The sequence below is a fragment of the Dermacentor andersoni genome, chromosome 6 (genome assembly GCF_023375885.2).
Source record: "Dermacentor andersoni chromosome 6, qqDerAnde1_hic_scaffold, whole genome shotgun sequence".
In the NCBI taxonomy this organism is placed as follows: domain Eukaryota; kingdom Metazoa; phylum Arthropoda; class Arachnida; order Ixodida; family Ixodidae; genus Dermacentor; species Dermacentor andersoni.
This window is the reverse complement of record NC_092819.1, coordinates 169,446,248-169,473,194: the sequence shown is the minus strand read 5'-3', so window position 1 is coordinate 169,473,194 and position 26,947 is coordinate 169,446,248. Positions and strand designations below refer to the sequence as shown.

Sequence of the window (26,947 nt, the reverse complement as noted above, 5' to 3'; positions counted from 1 at the left end):
CAATCTGTCTCGCGCAGCACGTTGCAAACTGAGCGACGTGCAGCGCAACTGCCTCGCTAATCGGGAGATTGTGAGAGCTAGCACGTGGGTGACGCTTTGGGGCAAATAACAGCAGCAGCCGCGAACAGACCTCGATGACGGCGTGTGTTACTTTGGCGCCATCTCGTAGCCATCGTTGCCGGTAATACGCTTTTCTTCTCACGCTTTCGCCATGTCTTCCTCTGCTTTCTGCCTCATGGTTCCGGTATACTCTCCTCTCCCCTTTCCTCCTGGCGTCTTCCGTACGCCCCTGCGCTCTGTGTCTCGCTGTGCTCGGTCGCTTGGTTGCGCCGTCGACACCGACGCTCACCGCAGAGAGAGAGACAAAAGGGAAGGAAAGACAGGGAGGTTAGCCAGTGTAAATACCGGCTGGCTACCCTGTCGCTCACCGCAGAAATGGGAGCCTGGGAATGGGAGCCTGAGAGCTAAGCTCTAAAAGCGCGATGCACATAACAACAGCAAGAGGCACAAAAATTGTTGCGTGTACCGGCACTAGCACCACAAAGCCCAGGCCGGTTACATGACGCAGCACGATGGCCGAATGGTTGGTTGACCTTGAGAACATTGAAAGTGCAGAAAACAAACAAGATGCAACAAAACTACAGGACAAGATGCGTATTCGCAAATAAAAATGGTTTTGCACAGGCTTCATATATATGCAAAAAAGGTGATCAGGCATACTAAAGAAAATAGGAAAACCAATAAATGATAACCACAAGTAAATTCTCGCGTTACCATGCACATTTGTTAACAACACGGCAAAGCAAACTCCTTAATATGTAACAAGACAGAAGGGTGGCTGATGCACATATATTTTTGTTATGCTATCGTGTAACCTCGTTATTACTTCTGAAAGCAACTTCTCTTTCAGTAAATCCGGGACATAGCAGCTCTCTCTGCAATATGAGCACCCAGATGTGCCGCGTGAGATGATTTTAATGATTACTGGTGCTCATTTAGCCGCACGTTGATCGATCAGCCAAGTTGGCCTACATCCACTTCGTCACATCTAAATGGAATACCTCGCTCATTTCACAAACTTTTCCCTGTGTTGAATGGTAGAGTCAGGGGACTTTTACAGCAAAGCTGTTTATGGCTAAAATATGGGAAAAAATGTGTCCGAGAGAGAGATAGAAAACTTCTTTAATGAGCCTAAAGATGGCTTGATTTGCAGGAGTGGTTCCCTCGGCACGGGAATCCATGCGTCGTCTTGGGTGCAACCGCACTCTCAACCAACATAATCTGGTCCGAGAAGCGGGAGCTGGACAGCAGACTGGATTCTGTTTGCAATCTATGACAATGTGCAGCAGGGTTCTTCTAGCTGTTCTCAGTATTTACATTGTGCGTCATATTGAGCAAGGAACATGATATGAAGCCTCGTTGGGTGCGGGGAACTTGTACGAAATATTGATAGAATCAAAGGATCATGTGCGCCCATTCTGGTGACAGTGCAGAAAAGGTCGACGCTGAGTGGCACATATCCCTGCGGGCTCGGGGACCAGTAGCGCGGCCTTGAACTACCCCTGCCACACGTGGGACTCACGTGTCAACACATCAGTGTATACGTATAAAGTAAAAAACTATAAAAATTAACAAAATATAAAGAATAAGAAAGAAAACAAGAAAATACAAGAAAATAAAAATAAAAGCAAAACAAAAGTGTAGAAAAAAAGATGAAACATACAGTGAAGTTGTGCTGTTGACAAAAGCAGTGCGCCGAAGTCATGAACGCTGCTGCCCAAACGCTAGTCTACGACGATGCGTGTCGAAACATCATTTATATGTATAAGGTAAAAAATTTGAAAAGTAAAGAAATAAAAATAACAAATTAAAATGAACAAAACATAAAATATGCAAGAAGAATAAAATAATTAAAAAATTAAGAAGGCGAAACAAACAACGAAGTTACGTATTTGTGTCATTATTCAACCAGTATTCAACATTGGCTGGCATTACCCCGCTCACCCACCAGTTTGTCACGTGCTACAGGTCTTTGGGACAAGAAGTACTACACTGGCAGAGACGAGCACTAGCCGAGAAGCTGGTCGATGACGACGACGACGACGACGACGACGACGATGATGATGAAGATGGGTTTATTTTATGGCTTATAGCCACAGTGGGAGAATGGCCAAGAATTGCGCGCTTAAACATTCATCTAATCTTACAATGTGTTACATATTCGGTTAAAAAAGGAGAAAAGAACACACAAAAACAAACCAATTACGAAGGAAGATTCAAAAAGTTATTCGTTTAGTTCATTGTATGTAACCGCAAACGGTAACAAACACTTGTGGCTGTGGCTGTCCCCTATAAATTACGCACCGAAAGATAGTATTATTTCTGATCATAACATTAACCCATTAGGAACCGGTTTCTTTTTTTTCTTGATACCTTGAAATAAATCTTATATATTAACTTATCTTTGTACTAATAATTCACATGCAAAAAATTATTACTCTTGCCTAATTAGTTTTTGAAATATAGCCCGTGACCGTGGTCACGGGCTATATTATATATGGTCACACTGGGCCCTTACGCTACAGTAAAATACGCGAAGTGAAAAACATTTATTTGAAGCCATGAAACATCACAAAAAGCATACATTTTAAATCATGGAATACATTTTAAATCATGGAATACACATGCCGTCGTCATACTTTGCGCATTGTGTGTGCACTGCGCTATTGCAATCATCTCATGCACACCTCCACCTCTTGCCATTAGGTATTGGTGCAACAAAGTTGGCCACTTGGTCATACCGTATACCAGTCAGGACATCACCAGTCTTTGGGAATTCTGCGTTGACCAGGTCCTCTATGCTTATTGGCCCATCGCATCAGGTAGCTTTGTGCAATTTGCCTGCGGAATTCCACCTGCGTGACGTTGAACCCTCTGCTACGAATTAGCGCCCAAGCGTTGCTGACAGATACATCACAAAGTCAAGTGAAAATTGGCCACCACCACTTTTTGCCACGGATTACAATCCTGTGGGCGCCTACATTTGCATCAATCTGGTCCGTACCTCTCATAAAACGTGTACTGAGCAACAGTGTTTTTTGCGGGCCACCTCGATTTGCATCTTCTGAACACGAGAGTACCTGTCTGCAGATGGCATTGGCTCTACGCCGTGAATGGTGCTTACGATCGTTACTACAGAATTTTCCAGAATTGTTGTCCAGCGGACGACAATTATTCCATTGTCGCTCAGCACGGGCTCTTCGTACCCGCGAGGTTGGCGCTTGACGAATTGGGGTCAAGCGATAAGGCACTCTTTGGGAACACGGTTCTGCTTCACTGTGCCCGTGCCTTGGTAGCCCTGCGCCTTGAGATGCCTGAGTAGCGGCATGGCTGTGAATAAACTATCAAAATAAAAAAAGAAAGGAAGGTCGTGCGTCTCTGCTGCGAGTTCATCCACCATTTGAAGAAGTGGCGCCGCTGCTTTTCCGAAGTCCTTTTCATATTTTTCAGATGTTCCAGGATCCCCTGCTTGCCTTGACACACTTTGAAGTTTACAAGGTATCCGTTCTTGGCATTTAGGAAGCATACTTTATACCCGAAGGGGATAGGCTTTCCGCGTATAAACTGTTTACAGCCCTCACGACCATAATACTCAATCATACTTTCGTCATAGCTCAGGTGACGCACAGGTTGAAAGTGCTCCAGAATCCTTGCTTTCAATAGTGCCATCAATGAACGCAACTTTGCCAACTTGTCACTAAGCGTTAGGCTTGCATTTCGCACAGTGCAGGAAGCGCATTATCGGTACGAAGCGATTTCTTCGCATAGCATTGTAGGCGATCGTGTGGCGCATATCCAAGCCGCTGTCCCAATAGCACTTTTTCCCTGGCAAGCGGTTATCGCCGGACAAAACCAGCACTCCAAGAAAACCTAATTCATCTTTGGTAACCTCCGGATCTGGCATATTGAAAAAGAAGGCATACTTTCTTGTTCGTTCGACTAGCAGCTCCACGACGGCTTCGTCAAAAAAGATTTAGAACAACTCAACAGATGAAAAGCCCCTGTAAGCAGCAAAGTTTGGGTAGGGAAATAAGCCAAGGCTTTTCTGGAGATCACCGTTCGTCCACTTAGAAGCAGTGGATAATTTCGCAGGAATGGCCGCATCAACTACGGCAGAAGAAACCTCTCATGTTCCGTCACGTTGCCCGCCTGAGGTCGTCATCGTCCGAGTCGGATCCACCAATACGGCGTCCGTCAGAGAAAACAGTTTCAGCGCCGCCTCATAGCTGCCGCCAGATTGGAGTGTCAATGAGCCCGCCTGAGTCTTCATCGGCCGACTCTTCATCCGAATAGATGCTAGCCTCTCGCGGGTCGATATAAATCACTGACACGTCGTCATCGTCTTCTTCGAGTATCTTCGCTATTTATTCCAACATCAACCTATTCAGACATTAAAATTAGAAATAAACACTGCGGGAATGCGCCAGCAGCCGTGCAAGAAATGAGAATGCAGTTTTAAAAAAAATAAAAAGTTAGGTAGCCTAAAGGCCTAGCGTGACCATATGGCAACGCACAAGATAACACGCTCGTTGACGGATAAATCAAACATAAATCTTTCAGAAATGCTCATCGAAAGTCACATATTCGAAGAGCAATATGGAGGTAAGGATATCGGACTATTGCTTAAACAAGTAGTGAAAAAAAAGCACATTACCCCTTGGAGTGATGCATGGCGACGCTACTCGCACAGCAACACTTATTCCCGCCTTTGCGAGGGGCTCCCACAACACGACTGGCACCTGCTGCCACTTGATATCCATAAAGGGAACTCTCATCTGTCTAACGGCATGTCAAAGGCGATTGTGGTGCCGTTTTGTTAATCTTAATTAAATGAAATTCACTGTGCAGACTAACGTGACCATATGGTCACGCTGGTCTTTAATGGGTTAACCTTAACTTAGCAAGCGGAATTTCTCGATATCTTTTTCTTAGCAATTTGCATCGCCAACATAACAAAAAATAATTATCTAAGGATTCTGTTCCTTGGCAGTATGGACAGAGGTGATTGCGTCAGACAGGTCCTGTGTAAATATAAGTTTAATGGAGGGAAAGCAGCGTAATCTCGTGATCACTACTTATGATTGTCTCGATGAAACTACTGGACTTTCCACGGAAATTTTAGCTGCTGAAATTCTGTCCATGTTATTCATTGATATCTCTATGAATTGAATATTTTCGGTATCTAATTGCTGGTATGTGCACCACTACTGGATGAACCAGCATTATAGGTCTACCCAAAAACTTCTGCCTTTTTTGCCTGAATGCTGGCTCCCACTCGATATACCTGGTGGTGCTGGTGTTAAAACTTTATTTCCTGAAAGGGTCCTGAAGGACACCTGACTGTTCGTCAAAATGTAGAGGGTACCTTCCACGTCGGTACGGGGAGCCCTAGGTTCCCTGCCACTTCGCGGGGCTTCTGGACAGCCCAGAGTTGGTCTTGTAGCTCGCTGCTTCTAAGAGTGTGGTCCCACTTGTTCTTGTCCTCCAGATAGGAGGCCTGCGTCTCGCACCCCCACAGCAGGTGTCCCAAGTTCACATATCCACTACACTGTGCACAATTGACTGATCCGTTGTAGGCTTGGTTGGTTCGGCTCATACGTACCTGGTGACATGTTGGCGATATGCGGAATTTAGCCGAAGACTATTCCAGGATAGAGGTCCTGCACAAAAAATACGAGACATGAGTGCGGACAAAGCAATCAGGTACAGGGATTCGGTAATATGCAGGCGAAGGAAGAGCACACGCCAGCGAAGAAGACGAAGGTGGTAACTGGTTGACACAGGTCTCGGTGCCTGCCAGACAACTGGGCTTGGCGGAGAAATTGGCAATAACGGTAGCAGCTTTGTTTGGGTCAAGTTAAGGCGGCACTCATGGCCCATGGCAATTCGTCAAACTGGGTTGATATCCTTCCAGTAGGGCTTGTGGGTCTCCGTGCCGCTTTTAAAGAAGGCTTGCATACTTGCCCAGTCCTGCTCGTTTATTTTACCATCCTGCGTCTTGCGGTCGAATTCGTCCAACGACTGCCACACTCATTCACCGCGCTTCGACCCATCCTGCCTCGCCACACGACGACAGAAGCACCCTTCACGTGCAAGGACATGAATGCGACATCCGATGTTTTTCTGCAGACCAATGCCACTCGGCAATCTGCAGACGTCTACTTCAGCCATACTAGCAATTCACAGGGCGCCAAACGCGCTGCTGTTGATACCACCATGCGTGCGCTCCTACCTAAAGATGACTTGGCCCCGGTCTTCAGAAGCCCATTGCTCATATGTCCTAGCCATTTCCAATCTCTACCAGTGTTGCTTGTCGGTTAGATGAGGCGCCACACTATTTTGCAACTCTGCTTCTTTGAGGTGCCTTCGTAGTGTTTCGCATGTAAGCATTCAACGCCAAACTCTTTCTCAATTTCTTGAACGCCCAAGAACGGATCCACCACGCAGCGGCAATAATTAGATGTGCTTCAGCTGTTTCAGTGACTCTCGGCAGTCCACTACGGGGGGCGCCTGCAGTCATTCCTTGATCTTCTGGGAATGCTTTTACTACTCACGTCACTGCCGATTAAGACCTCCCCTTCCGGCTACATGTCTCTTTCTGGGGCATGCCTTCCGGAAAGAGGCGAGTGATGTATATACTTTGGTCCTCTGAAACGCGAGGTGCCATGGTCGGAGAACGCGCACCAACATCAATTGAGGCTTCAAAAGCAAAGAGCGGATAGCAGGAATTGATTTACGATAGATTATCCATGCTTGTGTTATCAATCGAAATATAATGCATACTCGACCGGCAACGCCTCTTGAAAGATAACGTTAGACAGTTTTAGTTAGACATGCACAACAGTTCTGCGTAAGCTCTGCGTACGCAGGAGCACAACGGCGCGTGCTCCGGCAGCTTTTCAAAAGCTGCGTATCGTCCGCTGCGGGCTGTGCGGCCTTTATGGGACGTTCTCGCGTGTTGTCGCGTGTCCGCGAGAGCGCACTTTTCGGCTTGTGGTTTGACTTCGTGGCGGCTGATATTGACTACACAGTTTCAGAAGGTGGCATATGGCGGCTCTGAGTAGCAAACTACTGGTTCCTGCGCGCGCAAGTCAGCAATCGCCTTGTCAGCCTTTGCGTCCGGCCAACTATTGCCGTTTCGTACGACCGCGCTTTGGTACATACGCACGACCTCGCGTGCTGCGTACGTGGGTGGTTTCGGACGCCGAACTAAAACTAGACAGCAGGCAGTTTTAGTTGGCGTCCACAACCACCCACGTACGCAGGGCGCGAGGTTGCGCATGTGTGGCGTAGCGCGCGCGCACAATACGGCAGTAGTTGGCTGGACGCAATGGCTCACAAGGGATTGCTGACTTGCGCGCACAGGAACCAATAGTGCGCTACTCAGCGCTGCCATATGCCACCTTCTGAAACTGTGTAGCGAATATCAGCCGCCGCGAAGCCAAACGACAGGCCGTAGTCATATCTTCGGAAAGAGCGATATCGAAAAATGCGCTCTCGTGGACACGGGAGAACACGCGAGAACGTCCCGCAAAGGCCGCTGAGCCCGCCGCGGACGCTACGCAGCTTTTGAAAAGCTGCGGGCGCACGCAAGATACCCTGCGTGCTCCTGCGTACAGCGCATGCGCACTGACGCCTCCGCGGGTTTGCTGCGTACGCAAAGCTGCGGCGGACGCCCAACTAAAACTGTCTAGTTCTAGTTTAGCCTTTGCAAACAAACGCAAACGCATTACGTACGTAAATAGCTTTGTGATCACTATGCATGTTGTGAACGTTATTGGGTTCCAGCGGTTCAGGTGTGCTATGATAACTTACGTTCTTCGGCAAATTCAAAATTCGAAAGCTGGCGTATGCTAAGCAATAGCGTTGTCGGACATGGCGGCACTCATGGCTCCCGCTTCAGCGTGAATTTTCGTGATGGCGGAACTCCGACTCGTGTTGATCACCACACTGTAAGCAAAAGTTAGCCGACATTGGGGTTTTTGCGGCTCATGAGCTTTGAAGACTACCTTGCACCAGAAAATTACTCTGGCATGAGGCAGTAAAATGCGTTACATTACATCGTTTTACTACCATCTCTGAGAAACGTAGTAAAAGGATGTCATGAGCTGGCTTTACGACGTACGGAGTTTTAGATCACGTGACCAAAAACCATCTATTGAGAGTTTAAAACCACGTGATCTGGAACCAACCTGAAGATCACGTGATTAAATACTACCACTTTACTCCCCAAGGTCTCTATCATTGCAAGCTACGCCCAATCCAGTTAAGCCTATGCTCGGCGACAGGCACGGCCGCGGCAGAAATAGCGAAGATCGATGCCGTGGTGGTGCATCCACCAGCGGAACGGCAGTACGTTGGAAACTTGGAACGTATGTACGTCGCGTAAGAGGTGCTTCAAGTGGACGCGGCTTCCTGCCGGCGCGCCGCCCGTTGCACGACCGACGAGCCAAGCGACTGCATTGCGTCAGTGCGAACTCATCGAAAAATAATGTTCCGATTCCGCTCTGCGCGGCGAACCGGCGTGGCCATGCTCGCATTCAGCGACAAAAATCGCCTCAAGAATCGTTCCTGGACCGATCCTCTCTACGGCAGGTAAATATCTTGCCGTTCGCGAGGGATACCGCCATCGGCCGGCAGCCTACAAACGGCGAGTTGTCGCGTCTGCTGCTCCGGCCGGAAGCAAGCGTGTCGGTCAAAGTTCATTGCCAAGCACAAGCCCACTTTTTCATGCTTCTACGAGCTAGAAAACGACTGTCTCTTGTCCACTTTGAAGCTGTGAACGGAATCGTCACGACCCACTGTAGCACAAAATAAACAAAACGTTGGTAAGTTGTAGTGAGAGTCAATGGAAAGCCTCACGCACTAGAAATAGATGCGATCATGTCGAGCGGTCTCACCAATTCAAGATGAGGGCATATAATCTCGTAAACACGACAGCTAGCGCTGTAGGAAGCGTGTATACGAGCGGTGATCATGAATTTGTGCTCAGTAGGCGTCAAAGAAGCCCGTAGGCCATCCACCATTGCAAGCAGACGGAGCTGCACGGACGGCGCGCTGATGGGCTCGTGTTCGCCAGCTAAAGCGGGAGACACACGGTCCGATTCGGTGTCCGATCCGGCGTCCGACGCGCCTGAACGGCAGCCGGAATCGAGGTGTTTTGCCGTGCCGAACCGCCGGATCGGATGTCCGGCGTGCGACAAACCGGGCAAATTTTCATCGTCTGATGTGTCCGACAACCGCACTGACCGCGCCGTCGTTTGGCCGCAGCTAATGTGACGTTCTCTGACGTTCCCTCCATGGAGGCGGCGCTGGCAGGCCGGTTTCTCGCCGTCTTTTTTTTCCCTTGCCTGCTGCAGTTTGTTGCCGACACGAAATAGTTACCAGTTCAATAAAGTTATCTCGAACGTGTGCTTATTATGCAAAACAGCGCCTAGTACACTAGCACTAAGCTACCGTCGAAATCGGGAGCCGCGACGCGAGGGCCTTTCCGCGGGCAAACAGCACACACCGACCGTCTGAGCGAGGCTGCTCGCTTCGCTTGCACGTTTGCCCTTCGCAACGACTGCGTCGAGTAAACCAATTGTATTTAATTACGGGCTACCTAAGTGCACAGCGTTAATTGTTTTGGCAAAAATAAGCCCTCTTCATCGAGCTCGGGCTGAATCAAGCGCCGTCGGCCGCAACGTCCGCCTAGCTATGCCTGCCGGCCGTATCGCTGGCTGTCACCGGAGCCGTCAGTGGACAACGCGCCGTCGTGAAGTGTTCTGTCATTTGCAGGGGCATAATTTTATTGACAGTGTTCACGTAAAGCGAAGCAGTGTTGTGCAGAGTTGTTTATATTGCGTTTCTCGACGTGAATATGTACTCAAGCGGTGGGAGGGGGGGGGGGGGGGGCTGGATCTGGGCGGAGCTTACGCTCGACCGTTCGGATACACGCACGTTGGATCGGACGCCAAATCGTACCGTGTGTACCCTGCTTAAAGCTCGCTCATGGTTCGGCGTAAGTCCCTGTATAGTCTTTATAAATAAGGAAGCCTACCTAGGCACTGTAAACCCAACAATTGGGGCCTAAATGCCTGCCCTCCTCCCAGCTACGGCTTCGTTTGAGCGACAAAGTCCGATTTCGAAGGCCGTGCTTTTGTAAACTGCATGCCACTGAAGCGGTTGCGAATCTTGAAGGCGACATCCGCTTCATTTTTTTTTAATATATACAGTACATTTTCTTAAACTTCGTATAAAAATGTGCATATTTATACAAAGTTAACACTTTTGGACCCAAGAAATTTGTTAAAGTGTCCCTACCGATTGTTGTTAGGAAAAAACACGTAATTTTCTCATTTACGATACATTTTTCTAAAAACCGTAGAGTGGCGCCACTGCAGTATTTGTTTGGTCGACATACCACGTTGGTTGTCGTGAATGCACCTTGCAGTAAGGCGGTATTTGAGTTATATTTTGTAAGTGCCTAGACAAAATCTGCTCCTTGTCGTGTGCAGTAACCATCGCAAACCCTCCGGACTTGTGTAACGCCGTTAGTTCGCCGTGTGTTTCGTGCGATCTACCAGTGTCGACAGTGAGTGTCTTACTACAGCGCCCGTCCGAGCTGCCTTTGTTCTGCCGAGCTGCCTGCCCGCGCTCTCGTGAAAAGTCTGGTACTGGAGCTTCGAATCGTAGTGTATGGAAGACTGTTGAAGGTTGTGCTTTTGTGGAGCTGGAGTTCATCGGAAGTTCTACAGTGCTTGCGCCAGAAAAACGTCGGTGCCTCGGTACCTTTGAGACGAAGGAGCGTTGGCCAAGTCTTTTTGAAAGGTAAGCAAGTTTGGCCCTTGCGCGCATTCTTGAACTTATGATTTACGTAATGAACTTTGTGTAACTAGCTAGAGCAACGCGCTTTCTGATCGTAGGTTGGCCGTCTTGCTGTGCACATTTAGCAAACAATTTCACGAAGGCTTCCTCTGATGTTACAGCGTACTTGCATTCTGCTGTAAAATATATGCTACCCGCCTTGATTGCTATGCCTGAATGGGCACACAATTATGAAAACACTGAAAGTTGCTGTTCGTTCGGTAGTTTTCTGGCAAGAAGTTATCCCTACATCAAGCAGGAACCTGCTGCACTGCTGGAAGCTGGACAGCACGACAATAAAGCACGCGATCTGTGTGCTTTCTCAAAGGTGCGTACAAAACTGGCGCTGCCTTTCGAGTTGTCGGATACATTTGTGTAATATGCAATCATTTTACTGTATTGCCATTTTCAGGATTTCTAGTGGCTGATCACGAATTTTATGTTTTGGTGGAGTGCCCTCAGTTTAATGAATTTACCTAAAGTAGCCCCCTCTGAGTTAAATATAATTGGACGCTTGAGTAATTATGCCTTATATACTCCATATAGACTATATTAATCTAGCCAAAATGCCTTTTTAAGAACCATGAATTGAGGTTTCGTGTCTAGAAAAATGCGTTGTACCGCCTAAAGACATGGTTTAGGCAAAAGTGCCTTAAGCAATGCTTTCGCACAAAAGTTGTATCATCAAGAGTTTCATAAAAGCCTGTGTGGTCGGTATGAAACATGACAAAGAAAGACATCGACCAACCAAATACAACATTAAAAGCAATACATTTTGGCTTCCATATGGAAGCCTTGTTCACAATAAGGCTAAAAAAAGTGGAAGTGCATATTTAATTAAGTTTTAGCATAAGATGGGCGTGGGCTCCTTGTTTTCAGATAAACGTGTGTCCTGTTGATTGCATCTCCAGGGAATCCGGGTACAGGCATGGCTTCCAATTTCTTTCCTGGCCGATTATGCTAGACACTATCCAGTCACTATTGTGTTTAGTCATTGCTGCATGCTCTGCCAAAGCATTTGATGCCACTCTTTTCTCATCCACGTAGTTCTGATGTTGGCGTAGCCATTGTTTAAAGTTGCCCTAATGTAGATAGTATTCATATACACGTTATGTTTCAAAGGTCAGAATTCATATCAATAAAATTTTTGATGCGGGTTGTTACTGGGATGGCTACCTCGTTGGTTTAGCATGGCTTGTTACTGGGATTGCTCTCTTGTTTGTTTAGCTTCTTGTCGGGTTCTTATGGATTTGATTTTGTGCACAATGAGATGTTACACACACACCTTGCATATACATGAAAAAAAGGTTTACAGCAGAGATAACATATATGCATGGGCATATATATGTGTCAATAAAATACCCGAGCCTCATTTCTGCCTACAGAAAAAGAAGTTATTTCTCCTCGAGGGCATGACTGCTTCCAATAATGAACCTCCAAGGGAAGGTTTTCTCTAATCTCCATTTTTGATATCTACATGCTTATGTGGCATGTACAAACTGGACGAGTGGTCTAAATCTTAAATTTGAGTAATAATTGCAATAAATAACTCATTTCACCTGTCTTCTAATGACTCTAAAATTCTATGCTTCTACCTTGCCAAACCTTTTATGAAATTAGTTTGATGAGGCCCAATATACAGGGCTTTCTAAATTGAAGGTATCAGTACCTAATAAAGACTGGGCTATCTGTGAAAATGCTGCTTGTGTATGTGGTTTATTCATTTCTCAGACAAAAGTTTTACACCCAAGTGCAGTCAGTAAATCGAAAACAATTGCGTCTTGTTCAATAGTTCTCGAGCACTTGTGCGTCACTATAGTCGGATACAACTTTAGAAAAAAGGGGAGGCCCCGCCCAGATGACTGAAGCGCGACGTCCGATTGCCTCCGCGACTAAAATAATCCCGCTCAAAAAATCGTGCTTCGGAAACGCGCAATTCTCGGTATAAATAAAGACTTTGATGACTGGTTTAGTAGAGCTCTCATGTGCTACAGCACATGCCAGATCGCGACAGAAAAATAACCCCGTGCCTTCCACAACGCTGCCCGTCGTCTGCTCTTTAGCTTCATTGCAAGTGGCAAAAGTAGAAAGAGCAACTCTGCATGGCATTTGTGCTTGTTTACATGTACACGGCACATTTACTACTCCTGTTCCGAGCTTCAAATGAATCAGTTGCTACTGAACAAGTACTTATATAGAACAATGCATTTATCGCAACCATTACAAACCCAAGATGCTCAGTGTCAGCGAAAGCACTGTGTTAAAGGTGAGGAGGGAGGTCAAAGCTTCGCATATTTCGGGTGGCAAACTGTCGACACCCTCGTGAAAACGCCCACAAAATGTGGAGAAAAGAAGAAGCAGCACGAAGTAGGACACATGTGCGCTGAGGTCGTGTGCACGATTTCTTTCACCACAACGAGATACCGACGATCGAGAAGATCACTAACGAGTTCTCGAAGCGTATGTGGTGTTATGTTTGTGCCCTGGGATTTGCCTGACGGAAGGCCAGTGCTATGGTTTGTCGACCGTGGAGGCAGCATTCATCCCTGCATGGTGCCTGCCTGCTTCGGACACGACTACGTGCACGGCTCGGGTTTCCTCGCGGCTGCACGGCGTCCACGACGGAAGCAGCCACCGGATCACGGACTGCTTTTCGGCCCCTCCCCGCCCCGCAGCAATGCAACCCCCCTCCCCCTCGTTTGTCCGGCGGCGCCCGCACCACAAACGACTCCCGCTGTGTTTGGGACAGTTACCAAAGGAGGGCTGTGTTTCGACCCAGTGCCTTGCAGTTGGTTCCCTTTGTCCTATGCGGGCCATAAAGCTTGACCGGCGCACCATTCTGACCGACCGCCAAATCGTCCCGACGCCGCAGCGCGGTTCAAGGAAGCGCCGGCCACCGAGAGCGGCATTAGGACCCCGGAGGCTGCCCGGACCCTCTCTCTCTCGACCTTGTTTCGTCCTTGGGGACTGTCTGGGGGATCTTTGGACTGAGGGGTGTTATTTAAGCAGCTTGCAGCTGCTCTGTTGGTCTCTGTCCTGATAACGACGACCACGACGATGTAAACATTGTATAAAGAATTATTCGCAGAGAAAACTCTCCTCGTCTCTGACTCTGCATGAAGCGAGGTCCAGACCTTCTGCCAGCCACACATACCTCGGCAAACGCAACAATGGATCTCCCATCACTGAAGCGGTGTACTGTGTGTCAAGCACAGCAGCCAAGCATTCTCCCGTGGCCTCTCAAATAAATAAGCAGTTCATTTGATGACATATTCCTTTTAATGGAAGCCCAATTCTGAAAAAGCAACGTCCTGCACAGATCATGCTCAATATAAGCGTTGGCATGGAAACGTGCTGAAATGCCGGAAAATCTGAATGCAAATGCAGTTATTAACCCTGAATAACTATGTGGGGTCCAAAATGCTCATTCGGCCATCCACTGTCCAGCTTCACACGAAAAAGCAGTAGTCAACGTGAATGAAATTGACAGCCACTCTTAGCAGCCTGCACGCCAAAGCACATTGTGCTTTGCGTGCAGTTGTGCTGCCCCTACTGTTTTTTCCAGCCCGTTGAGATGAATAATGCCAATGTCAGAAGGCCCAAAATACTCTATTGGGCAGCCACCTATGAGCATGACGGGCCCTGTGATGAAATAACAGTCATCAGGGCACGCTTCAAAGGCACCTTTAGCAGTCTGCACGTCAAAGCCCAGTCAAGCCGTCACCACTGTTGGTGAAACGGCAGCAATCAATGCGAGAATGACAGCCACTGTTGGCAGCTTGCATGCAAACACACATTCATGTGGTGGCATTGTTTATTTTGGTTACCTGGCCTAGGCAAGTAATGCGAATATGACAACAATTATCAAACATCATTAGCTTAGTTAGGCCCAATATACTCAGTCGGGTAGCTATTAATAGCAGTAGTCGAGGGCACGCTTGAAAGGCACCATTAGCAGTCTGCACGTCAAAGCGCAGTCAATCCGTCGCCACTGTTGGTGAAATGGCAGCAATCAATGGAGAATGACAGCCACTGTTGGCAGCTTGCATGCAAACACACATTCATGTGGTGGCATTGTTTATTTTGGTTACCTGGCCCAGGCAAGTAATGCGAATAAGAGAACAATTATCAAACATCATTAGCTTAGTTAGGCCCAATATACCCAGGCGGGTAGCTATTAATAGCAGTAGTCAAGGGCACGCTCAAAAGGCACCATTAGCAGTCTGCATGTCAAACCACGGTCATACCGCAGCCATTGTTGTATTTGTTTATCTGACCGGGCAAGTAACACCAATGTAAGCACAATTATTCACCCTGAATAGCTCTGCTAGCATTGTGCTAAAAAATGCTGAGTGAAGTTGAATGTGTTTTATTGAGGCAATTATTTAATTCACAAGCCATCGGCATGTCGATCAACGGCCAGGTTCAGACAATGTCATTTGTGAAGTAATAAATGGTGAAAGTTGCAAAAGCTCTTAGTGCACTACTTTGCTGGGCTCCATTCACTGAATAATGTCTTTGCAACGGCGAAAGCGTCAGACAGAAATCACACCCCACTGCATATTGTTATTCGTGCTGAAAATTTTCACCATCATATGTGATAGGCAGTGAAACCGTTTGTTTACTAAGACTGCATGCATGAAAAATTCAACAGCATAGCAAGGTGTTTCACAATATGCAGCCTTTCATGTGCACTTCTGGCTAGCTGCCACATGCACTGACGCATAAACATGAACATAGGTAAGAGGCAAAGTTACTGTGCAACCCACATGACGCTTTTAAGAAAATGTATCTCTAAACCTTTCTGTTTTGATAGGCGATCAAAATTTGTTTTGAGCAAGTTGGTTAGTCACATTGCAGCAACAGCACAAGAAACAAGGACAGAAAACGCAGCGAGTAGGCAGATTGAGAAGACGAGGTAGACCAACGAGAAAGGTTTTAATGAGATGGAAGAGGCCAGTCGTGCAGTGTACAGGAGTTAGTGCTTTGAATGAGATTGGCTAATGAAAATGTGTAAAGACTTTGCTGAAAGAAAACTAGCAAAAACAAATGCTAATATAAAATAAAAGGACAAATATGAGTAAGTGCAAACACGCATGGAAGCAGGAACGCTGGCAACACAACTTATGCGTGACTGTGCCACAGCACGCATTCTACAGCTTGCGTGAGCGGTGAGCACTGGTGGAAAGAAATCAATCGACGGTGCTATACACAACGCTCGAACACCGCCGTTAGACGCTCGGCTATCTCACTGTTGACAACAATCATTCACGCTAAGTTGACGGCGACAAATCTTTGCATTGGAGGCTTCTTTTGCAAATATTTTCTGTTGAGACGCTCGTAGGTTTGTTTCACGCACGCACGCTTTTCTAATTTCTCCTCAGAATGGTTTTGCTCCATCACTTTACCCCGTCCGACGGAAAATGCAGCGACACGGTACACGAACTCACCCGCAGCTGACAGCAGGCACCAGACTTTGGCAAACTTTTCTTGTCCTAACTTCACTTGGGAGCGAAATAAAAAACATGGAACAAACAGGCAGGATGTGTGTATGCAGCAGTCACCGAGGCATCCTGTTTTCAGGCAAAGCATAGCGAAGCATCAGCAATGCTCGCTGCAATGTTTCTTCGCCGGATCACGGCTTAGAATACACGCACGCGGCACAGATGCCGTATCGTAAGCTCGCAGTAATATTTCCGGCATGATAGACAATGACAAACTGTTTGGGAATTCACTGTGACGAGGCATTGACGCGACTTGGCCTAGTTCGAAGCTCGGGCGGCCATCTTCTCCGACGCCAGGCCACCGGCCGTCCGGCGCATGACATCAGTCCAGAGTGCGCAACCATTAGTGGATGCTCGTGTGCATCCGCCTCGGAGGAGTAAACGCCCCTGTTTTTCTAAAGTTGTATCCGACTATAATCGAGCACAGCTTGACCCTTGGCCTAATACTAAATCAGGCTTGAAGCTTTCAATGTCTGCTAATCGCTAGAACAGCACCAGATCTCATTCTGTGCCAAGGGGTGGAACGCATTCGCTTAGAGCTAGGCAGATGAATGTCTTTCTTTCGCATTGAAGTTCCCAATACTTTCTAGTCTTAGGTGAAAGTACACAGCTCAGCACAGCGCACGTATGGTATACATAAGGGTACTTTGTTCTTTAAACCATATCAACGAGAAGCAGCTACTTCCGTTTTTGCAAACCTTACCCTATTTCCTAACCTTTCCTTGATCAAAAGTGTAGAAAATTAATCTGTGCTTGTTCTATTGTTTCACAGGTAGACATCGGCGACGGTGTATATGTTGAAAAGTGCCTGCTGAAGAGGCTGCGCCTGGATGCTAACAACTCAGGCTTTCAGTTCGCGGGGGGCCTCCTTAAGGCTCCTTTTACAAAAGAAGAGGTTGAAGGGAGGCGCTACACATGGATGCGCAGCGATTGTTTCTGACATCGTCACTGCTGGCAGGCCTGGCCTGCCTTTTCGCTTCGTTCTGGGTCTTCCACGTTATCTACTCGAAAAGGCCCACAGGGTTTTGACATTTATTGAGCGCTGCTTTCTCGATTTGAGCTACACAAAGCTGCAGGTGAAAGCATTGGATTTAGTCAATATTTACAAGAACTATTGCTAGGCAAAAAAATTTTCAGATGCATATCCTCAAGAAAGTTTCTGGAAAAATTATTTTGCCTAACAAAAGCACTCGTGGGTTCTGTGGCTGGCAGGTTGCCCAAGCCATGTAGCACAGTGCTTGCTTTAAAGGGACACGAAAGGGAAAATTTATTTGAGGTTTATTAAATCATTTTTCTACAACACCGAAAAAACAACTCCCTCCATGAGAATTGGCTTGATAAGCCAGATAACTTGCAAAAACGACAACTGGTGTTGCCACCACCACCTTATAATTCCTGCACCAGCTCGCTGTGATATGGAATTTGACGGTGTCTGTTCGGGTCTAGCTAATGTTCTACTGGCCAATATTGATGAATTCTGTTGTAAAGGTGTCAAAGAATATACTTAGTTGAAGTATGACTCCACACTGATGTGCGGGCACTGCATAAAACTTCAAAGTTAAATCTTCATTTTCTCATCTATTAATCCGCTTATTGCCACAATGTTCATGAATACAGTTCTGAAAGATTGTTTTATCAGTCTAAAATGATTTATTGTTTCTCTTTAGTATCTCTGTAATGGACCTTTAGCAACAAAATGTGTGTTAGTTTGCGACAGGTATTCTCAGCGGGGGCAAGAGCACCAGCAGCATGCTCAGTGATTCTGTACCAACTGATAATTTGAAGGATGTCCTGTGCCACTAGGGTTAGGCCAACATGGCTCTGTGTTAATCACCACAAGTGTATTATGCAAAACTTAATGGCCCAGAAATTGGTAATTCAGGGGGGAGTTGAATTAGCTGTTTATTTTTTTGTTTTATCATGGACTTCTCACATTACACTTTGTCACAACGCATTCACTTTAAAGTAACTGGAAAATAAGGTGGTTTGGTATTCAGACATGCCTTCTGTGTGTAAACAGTGTTAGATGAGCAATACAAAGATACACCATAGATGCTGACTGGCAACATGAAGGGGTTTGAGGGCAGCTACAAATATACATCCTTGTAGTCGTACCTATAGCACTATGTTCAATTTGTCACACAAGCATATGGCATCCATCACAACTGCATGCCTAGAAAGAGACAAGGGCAACACACTCAATTTCCTTTTATTCTATCTAAGAAGCACTACAATATTTAGGCAACGAAATTGACATCTGGCTTGTACCCATAAGTACTGCAATACAGTTGTGCAACATGTTCCTCTTGTGTGGAAAAAGGGCTGCATACGTTTTCTTTGAGCACAAGGGGAAGTGGTATCAGTTAAAGCCCCTCCATCCACGCGCCACTGCCGCTTTCTTAAGTAGCGACAACCTTTGTTGTGCGCCGCCTTTTCCCCTCACATCAAATCCGGTTCCAGCATTTCCAGTTTCAAAGTTTCCGGTTCCGGCGTTACCGCTTGCTGGAGTTGTGCTGCGGGAATTTCCACTTTGACTGCCGATGGTGAGATGCCCACGCGTGCTTAGCAGAGCTGTGGTAGTCACCATGAGAAGAATGCAAAGGCGACAAGCTGTTGTATTCCGCTGAAGTAGTAATTCGCGGTCGCTGTTTTCTAAATGCACGAAAAATGGCAGTGGTCTCCAAGCGCCCAGGCACTACATTCCACTGTACGTTGTCTCGTGGCACAACCCGTCGCAGGTTGACGCGAAACAGCGAACACGATCAGATCGCTGGTTACAATAGGCGGTGGTACTTGGATGGAATCGCATTCACAGTTTAAACCGCAGCTGGTGCAATTAAAGCCTCTCCATCGACGCGAAAGTAAACAACGTTAAGAAAAACATAGCGTTACTTCCACTCGGAACAGGAAGCTGCAGCTACGGAAGTTCCGCTTGACGCCAGAAGCTAAGGGGGCGAGTGGCAGAGGAACGTGGAGGAAGAGGGTAGGTTGGCGGTACTTAACCTGGTCGGCGGAAACGTGTATGGAGGGGCTTTAGTATCAGTTAATGGCTGTTTTCACATATATGTTTTGTCGTGTGTATTAGCAATCACCACTTTCCTTATCTGAGTGAGGTCATTTTTTAGAAAGTTTGAAAGTTTATAGAACATGTTGCTCATGGTTGTTGCAGTTTTCTTCCTAACTATCCTTTCATTGCACTGTGCACCCATGTCTTGGGCAACTAGCTGTTTGAAGGTCAGCATGCTATCGATGGGTCTAATGATAATCTCTAGTGCCCTCTCATTTGCTTGTTGCAATACTTAAGAGTTAGATTTTGTATATTGTGTCACTTGTTTATTTTCACTGTACTTTAGTTTCACTACATCTTGAATGTGTTGTGATAGTTTTTCTTTTGCAATGAAAGATATGGTGGGCAGTTGCCGACACTAATGTTTCGCTGGGGCAGTAATGGTCATTAGCAGCAGATGCTAGCTGCCCTTAAGTGCAATGTTTTTATGTTGCATAGTATTGTTCATGATCCATTGAATGCACTGCTCGCGCATGTTGTGGACAACTGCCTGTTTGAAGAAATTATCTGCATATTCAGTGGGTCTAACGTGAACATCTCTACTACTGACTTAGCTTCACTACATCTTGAATGTGTTGTGATAGTTTTTATTTTGCCGTGACAGATGTGGTGGGCAGTTGCCGGCACTAATGTGATAGTACGAATGCTTGCTGTATTTACCACATGGTTGTTTCATTTCGTCTGAGGCAGTAGTGGCCGTTAGCAGCAGATGTCATTTGGCCTTAAGTGCAATATTTTTATGTTGCATAGTTTTGTCCATAATCATCCATTGAATGCACTGCAGACCCATGTTCTGGACAACTGCCTGTTTGAAGGAATGATCTGCATATTCAGTGTGTCTAATGTGAACATCTCTAGTACTGCCTGTGTATTTGTGAGTTAGATTTTGTATTGTGTGTCATTTTGTTTTCGCTGTGCTTTAGTTTCACTACATCGCGAATGGGTTGATAGTTTTCCTTTTGCAGTGAGAGATATGATGGGCAGTGGCCGGCACTAATGTGATAGTACGAATGCTTGCTGTATTTACCACATGGATGTTTCATTTTGTCTGGCGCAGTAATGGCCGTTAGCAGCAGATGCCATTTGGCCTTAAGTGCAATATTTTTATGTTGCATAGTTATGTTCAAAAAAAAGAAAAATTATATTGTGGGGTTTTACGTGCCAAAACCACTTTCTGATTATGAGGCACGCCGTAGTGGAGACTCCGGAAATTTCGACCACCTGGGGTTCTTTAACGTGCGCCTAAATCTAAGTACACGGGTGTTTTCGCATTTCGCCCCCATCGAAATGCGGCCGCCGTGGCCGGGATTCGATCCCGCGACCTTGTGCTCAGCAGCCTAACACCATAGCCACTGAGCAACCACGGCGGGTTAGTTATGTTCATACTAATCCATTGGATGCACTGCACACCCATGTTCTGGACAACTGCCTGTTTGAAGGAATGACCTGCATATTCAGTGGGTTTAATGTGAACGTCTCTAGTACTGACTGTATATTTATCAGTTAGATTTTATATTGTATGTTGCTTGTTTTCACTGTACTTTAGTGGGATTGCACATTGAATGTGTTGTGATGTATTTTATTTTGCTATGAGAGATCTAATGGGCAGTTACCAGCCCCCAGTCTGTGTTTTAGTACAAATATTTATTATGCTTATCACAGCATTTTATAAGGCTATAGTTTTGTGATGAATAACTCATGCCTGACTTTTTTTATGAGAAACATGTCACAACTAATAAACAATCACTCATGCTTGGGATCCATGAAATCATCCTCGTAATCTTTCAATTGTCTTCGAAATACTTCCACATCAGGCCCAAGAAACTCCAGAACGCGCTTGAAGAATTACTCTCGGAAAGAACCGAGAAAACCTGATGAACGAGGTAAAAAAATACTCCGAGATCAGCTCCAAGAAACCACAGAATGGGCTTGAAAATTCCTCTCAGGTAGAGCTACGAAACCTTGATAACGAGGTAAGAAAATACCCCGACATCAGTACCAACAAACTCGAGAATAGGCCTGAAAATAACTCCCAGGAATAGCCTAGAAAACTGGATGAATGATGTAAAAAAGTAATCCCACATCACCTCCAACAAACTCCAGAATGGGCTTGAAAAATTACTATCAGATAAAGCTGAGAAAAGTTAATGAAGGAGGTAAAAAAATACTCTCACATCAGACCCAAGAAACTCGCGAATGGGCTTGAAAAATAACTCAGGAATAGCCGCTAAAACTTCGTGATGGGAGTAAAAATATAGTAGCACTATCGTCCCTAAAAACCTTCCCGCAGATTAAAAAATTACTCTCGTTTCTACATACAAAAAACTTGATCAGCATGGTAGTAAATTTTTACCTCGACTGGTACGTAGTAAAAAAAACCCAGAAACGGGAATGCGATACAGGACGAGAGGTTTACTCCCGTTTCGCGTTATTTTTGTTTAGTGTGCAGTAACTATTGAAATAAGCTTACGATTTCTCTAAACTCACCTGAAACGTTATTTAAGAGCGCATAGCACGTCCAATTGCTGAGATCATTCGGCGATTCCGGCACCCGTACGCCTAACGAGACGCGTCGGCATAGCAACAACAAGATGGTTGCTAATGGATTTTCTTGGCTCGGATACGTTTGGAACGTGGCCCTACACGGCGCCCTGTTTTATAACGTCTTCCTTACGATTGCGCTCCCATACGGTTAACAAAAAGTCTTGAAAGGACGCTCACCGTAATGTTGCGCAAAGGGGCTTACGTTTCACATACTGAGGCGACGACAAACGCTATTCTAAAACTGTCTACTGTCTGTTTATGCATACAACGTTAAGTGCTGCACAAAAGACTCTCGGTTGCTCCGTCATCCATCGTAACAGCCGAAGCATATGCGCGGCGATGGCGACACGGTGCTTCGACGGCTATGACAAGTGTCAGAAGCGCATCACGGGTAAGCGAGCGATGGAAAATTTGGTGGAAGACCAAGAGCGATTGTAGAATACCTGTCTGAGCAGCGCATGCCACTGCCCTTGTGGCGGCAGTCGCGGTCACTGTCTCCGAGACGAGTTTCCCCACATTCCCGGAGCTCCCCAGTTGTTGCGCCGGGTTGTCCACCAAGCCCTAGACGGGAAAGCAAGTCAGAGACCTTCGGAGGCGAGGCCGGTGACTATCGACACGAGCAAGGCCTCCCATGGACGCGTGCACGTGCCAGCAGCGATTCGACGACGACCGCGACTGAACTCGGGCGCCGCCAATCTTGCGTATACCTGTGGTGTTCCACGGTTACCATGAAGTCAGTCCGTTATTGGATACAGAGGCTGATTACTCGATCAGGAGCCGAAAAGTAGCGACGCAGCTGAAGAAAGTAGTTATGCCCTGGTACGGGGCACACAGATTCGTACTGACGGCGGACATGTAGTCACCCCTCTTGGCATGTGCACACTCAGGGTCAACATCCGTGGATGTACGTTTCGCTCAAATTGCCTTGTACTTCGCGAATGTTCCCTATACGTCGTCTTGGTAATAAAATTTCTACGGGAATATGGTGCTTTTCTTGACCTTCTGGAGCACACTGTGATCTTCTCGACAGGGAGAACAGCACACAAAACCGGCAGCAGCCATCTCAGCACATTTCGTGTTTATGCCAATATCGCGATGCCCCCGCGTTCGAGCGTACTGGTTGATGTCCTATGCGACAGGTTACGTGACGATGAGGCAATCGCTGAAGGCAACGTGTCGCTCTTGCTCACACTAGGTATCTGCACTACTCACAGCCTTGTCAGTCTTCGTGCCGGATGTTCTATGCAATTTGTGACGAATTTTAGTAACGATTACCGCCATCTAATTTGTCGCACTAGTGTCGTTTTCGCGTACCTCATAACGGACATTGCCGAATGTTTTACGTGTGCATCACGGTCTCCAATCTACACCAAGAGCCGCGACTGCGTCACTCAACAAGGTAGACAATAATCCAACCCCACCGGAGCAACACAACTACATAAATTGCTGCTTCAATTCAAAGAATGTTTCGCCTCGTCCTCCAGAGTGCGTCAGACGCCCACCTCTCAACACCGAATCATTGCGTATGCTGACGTGTCGCCCATAAAACAGCCATACCGTGTTTCGGCGAAAGTGCGTGACGCGACACATACGCAAGTCGACGAAATGCTTCAGGAGGGGGACATACAGCCTGCCAAAATTCCCTGGTCATCGCCGGTGGGTCTCGAAAAGAAGAGAGACGGAACGCTACGTTTCTGCGTTTCTTACAGGAAGCCAAACAACGTGACTAAAAAAATGACGTCTATCCCCATATCTGCATCGATGACTCACTCGACAGACGGCGACAGGCAATGGGCCGACTTCGCAAAGCTTTTCGTTCGCACGTGGTGTTTTTCATTGGCCGATCGCCTTCGCTAATGAGTTCTACAACACTATTGGCTGGCACGGACACTTTTAGAGTAAGAACGTATTGTGAATACGGGACCAAGTATTTTTCATCTATAGATTTGAAAGGCAGGTACTGGCATATTGAACTTAATTAACGCGATTGCGAAAAAACTGTCTTTGTTACATCGGATGACCGCCGCCCTACTTCACGATGAAGCTCGAATAATGCCACTTGGGTTATAAAGAACTTAAGCTTCTCGGCCGTGTGAGCCCGGATCGCGTTCAGCCTGATCCCGACAAGAACACCGCCGTAGCTTCATTTCCTCTTCCCCGTGCCAAGAAAGCATTCCGTCGCTTTCTGGGGCTCTGCGCGTAATATCGCCGCTTCAACACTAATTTTTCTAGGATTGCCGAAGCACCGACTCGCCTCACACGAGAAGATATATAATTCGTCTGGAGTGAATAGCAGGACGTGGCTTTCACAGAGCTACGGGAGCGTTTGCAGACACCACTAGTTCTTGCTCACTTTGACGAGCACGTTGACACTGAACTCCACACCGACGCAAGCAATGTGAGTCTTAGCGCCCTCTTGTTCCAAAACCAAGAGGGCACAGAGTACATGATAGCTTACGCCAACTGTACAGGCATACTCATTCACGCGCAGAGGTATGCTACAGCTCGATGAACGAGTGCCTCGCAGTAGTGTGGGTCGCCACGAAGTTTCGGCCATGCCCTTACGGTCGCTCCTTCAAAGTAGTGACCGACCATCATTCTTTGAGCTGGTTAACCAACCTCTGGGCGACTCGCACGATGAAGCCTTCGTCTGCAAGAATTAGATCTCACCATAGTACACAAATCACACCGCAAGGATGAAGATGCTGATTCGTTGTCGCATGCACCCCTCGAAGTTTGTGACCCCGACTCTGAAGACGACAGCGGATTACTTGAGGCCCTCACCACAACGGACTTAATCGCATGACTGCGCGAGGACGCCGAAATCCGCGCAATCATCGAAAATCTCGAAAGACGCAACTCGCCCCCAGCACGACGCCTTTCTCGCAGTTTCTTTTCTATCTGCTTTTGAAGTGGTCTCTTGTATACAAAAACTCTAACAGGAACAGTAAAGCCTAACTTCTTGTCGTACCTACTCATATGCTCGACGACATTCTTCTTGCCTCGCACGAGGAGCCTACCTCTGGTCGCATAGGCTCCTCACGCACTCTCGCCAGAGTTCGACAGGCGTACTACTGGCCCGAACTTTCTGCACCTGTCAAGCGCTGCAAAAGTAATGAATATCAACGCCGCATATCCCCGCCAGCGAATCCCGCGGAGCTGCTGCAATCGATCGCACCACCTAGGGTACCATTCGATCAAATAGCGATAGACTTACCGGGGCCTTTTCCATTGTGATCAGTCGGGAACAAGTGCATCATAATAGGCACAGGCTACTTAACGAGATACGCCGAGACAACGGCTCTACAACGCGCCATGGCTGCCGATGTTGCCCTCTATTTTATAGACCAGATCGTTGTTCGACATCGCGCCCCAATGTGCATGGTCACTGACAGATGCACATCTTTCACGGGCCAACTGATTGACGATATATTCAAGCTAAGCTACACAAGTAATCGCAAGTCCACTGCATATTATCCACAGGCCAACGGGTTGACCTAACGCTTGAACAAAACCATCGCCGACATGTTAGCCATGTAGGCAGATGCACAGCACAAGACGTGGGGTGAAGTTCTATCATACGTAACATTTGTGTACAACACAGTCATCCAAGAAACAACGCGGTTTACGCCGTTCCGTCTTGCCTACGGACGTGAGGTTGAGACCATGCTAGATGCTATGCTTCCGCACAATTACGACGCGTTGCTCGCCCCTGGCGCTGACCAATTCACGCGATGCACCGAAGAAGCTCGCCAACTGGCGCACCTACCCCTTACGCAACAGCAGAGTACAGATGCACCCCGATACAATCTTCGCAATCGCCGAGTTGAATACTGCCCGGTCGATCAAGTTTGTGTGTGGAGGCCGATTCACTGCCAAGCGTTGGTAGTGAAGCTTTTCAGTCGCTACCTTGGATTCTACAAAGTGCTGCGTCGCACTAGTAACGTGAACTACGAGGTTGTTCCATATACAGGGTGCGGCGGGTATTTGAGAACCCACATTTCGTCACTCCCATCCTCTAGGTGCCTAATAGCTGCAAATACGTTTTTGTTGTAGGTAACCATGCCAGAACTTCAGTTAACTCAGCAAATGAAGAGACATGTAGTTATCGTGAACTTGGCTGTAGGGCACCCTGATTCCGAGATTGCAACATTCTTGAATGTTGACCGATCGTTCGTGCTCAATGTTCTGAAATAACTGAAGGCTCCCCATGGTGATGTGGACGCTGTTTCACAAAGGAAACGGCATTGTCAGCTTTCTGACACTCTTATGACACCAGAATTCACTAGTCGCCTCCCAGCTGTCATTGATGAAAACCCTGGCAAGTTCATAAGAGCCCTCACCAAGGATGCGGAGGTTGATGAGACCATTTTCAGACGTGTGGTTCATGGGGACCTTTGCTACAAGTATTATGTTATGCGGAGAGGAGAGTTCTTGTCTGACAAAACGAAGGAGAACTGCCTGACCAGAGCTAAGCGGCTCCTGGTGAAACTGAAACAACCAGAAGAGCCTGTTATGTTGTGGTTTTTCTCCGAGGAAAAAACTTCATCCTGGACTAGAAGCGGAACCGCAAGAATGATCGCTGGCTGTGAAAACGCCCCGAGGATGTTCCAACTGTCATGTGGACAGAATTTCCGGCATCAGCGTTGGTCCTGTGTGTCGTGAGCAGTGAAGGAGACGTGATGCCCCATATGTTTTTCTCCGTGATGCCTGAGTTAACGCTGTTGCGTACACTGAGGTATTGAACACAGTTGGGAAGCCCTGGATTGCTGCTGTAGCACGTGAGAGGCCGTATGTTTTCCAGCAAGAGTCTGCACCATCTGCACAGCCATATTACGCAAGAATGGATGGCCGAAAGCCTATAGAACCACGTTACTCCAAACATGTGGCCTCCTAGCTCCCTAGATTTCATCCCACTGGACTA

The 26,947-nt window shown here is 47.0% G+C and overlaps 1 protein-coding gene across 9 annotated transcripts in view; it reads right to left on the bottom strand.

Annotated features, from left to right (window-relative positions):
* The window catches only part of LOC129382698 (uncharacterized), a 73,512-nt gene that overhangs the window by 5,718 nt on the left and 40,847 nt on the right, over positions 1-26,947 (bottom strand). For 2 of the 9 annotated variants that reach the window (XR_011895320.1, XR_011895321.1), the window contains one exon: positions 5,663-5,720. The exons of the other annotated variants lie outside the window; for them this stretch is intronic. The gene's annotated coding sequence lies outside the window, so the exon portion shown is untranslated. The remainder of the gene's footprint in view (positions 1-5,662; positions 5,721-26,947) is intronic. 9 annotated transcript variants of the gene reach the window in all.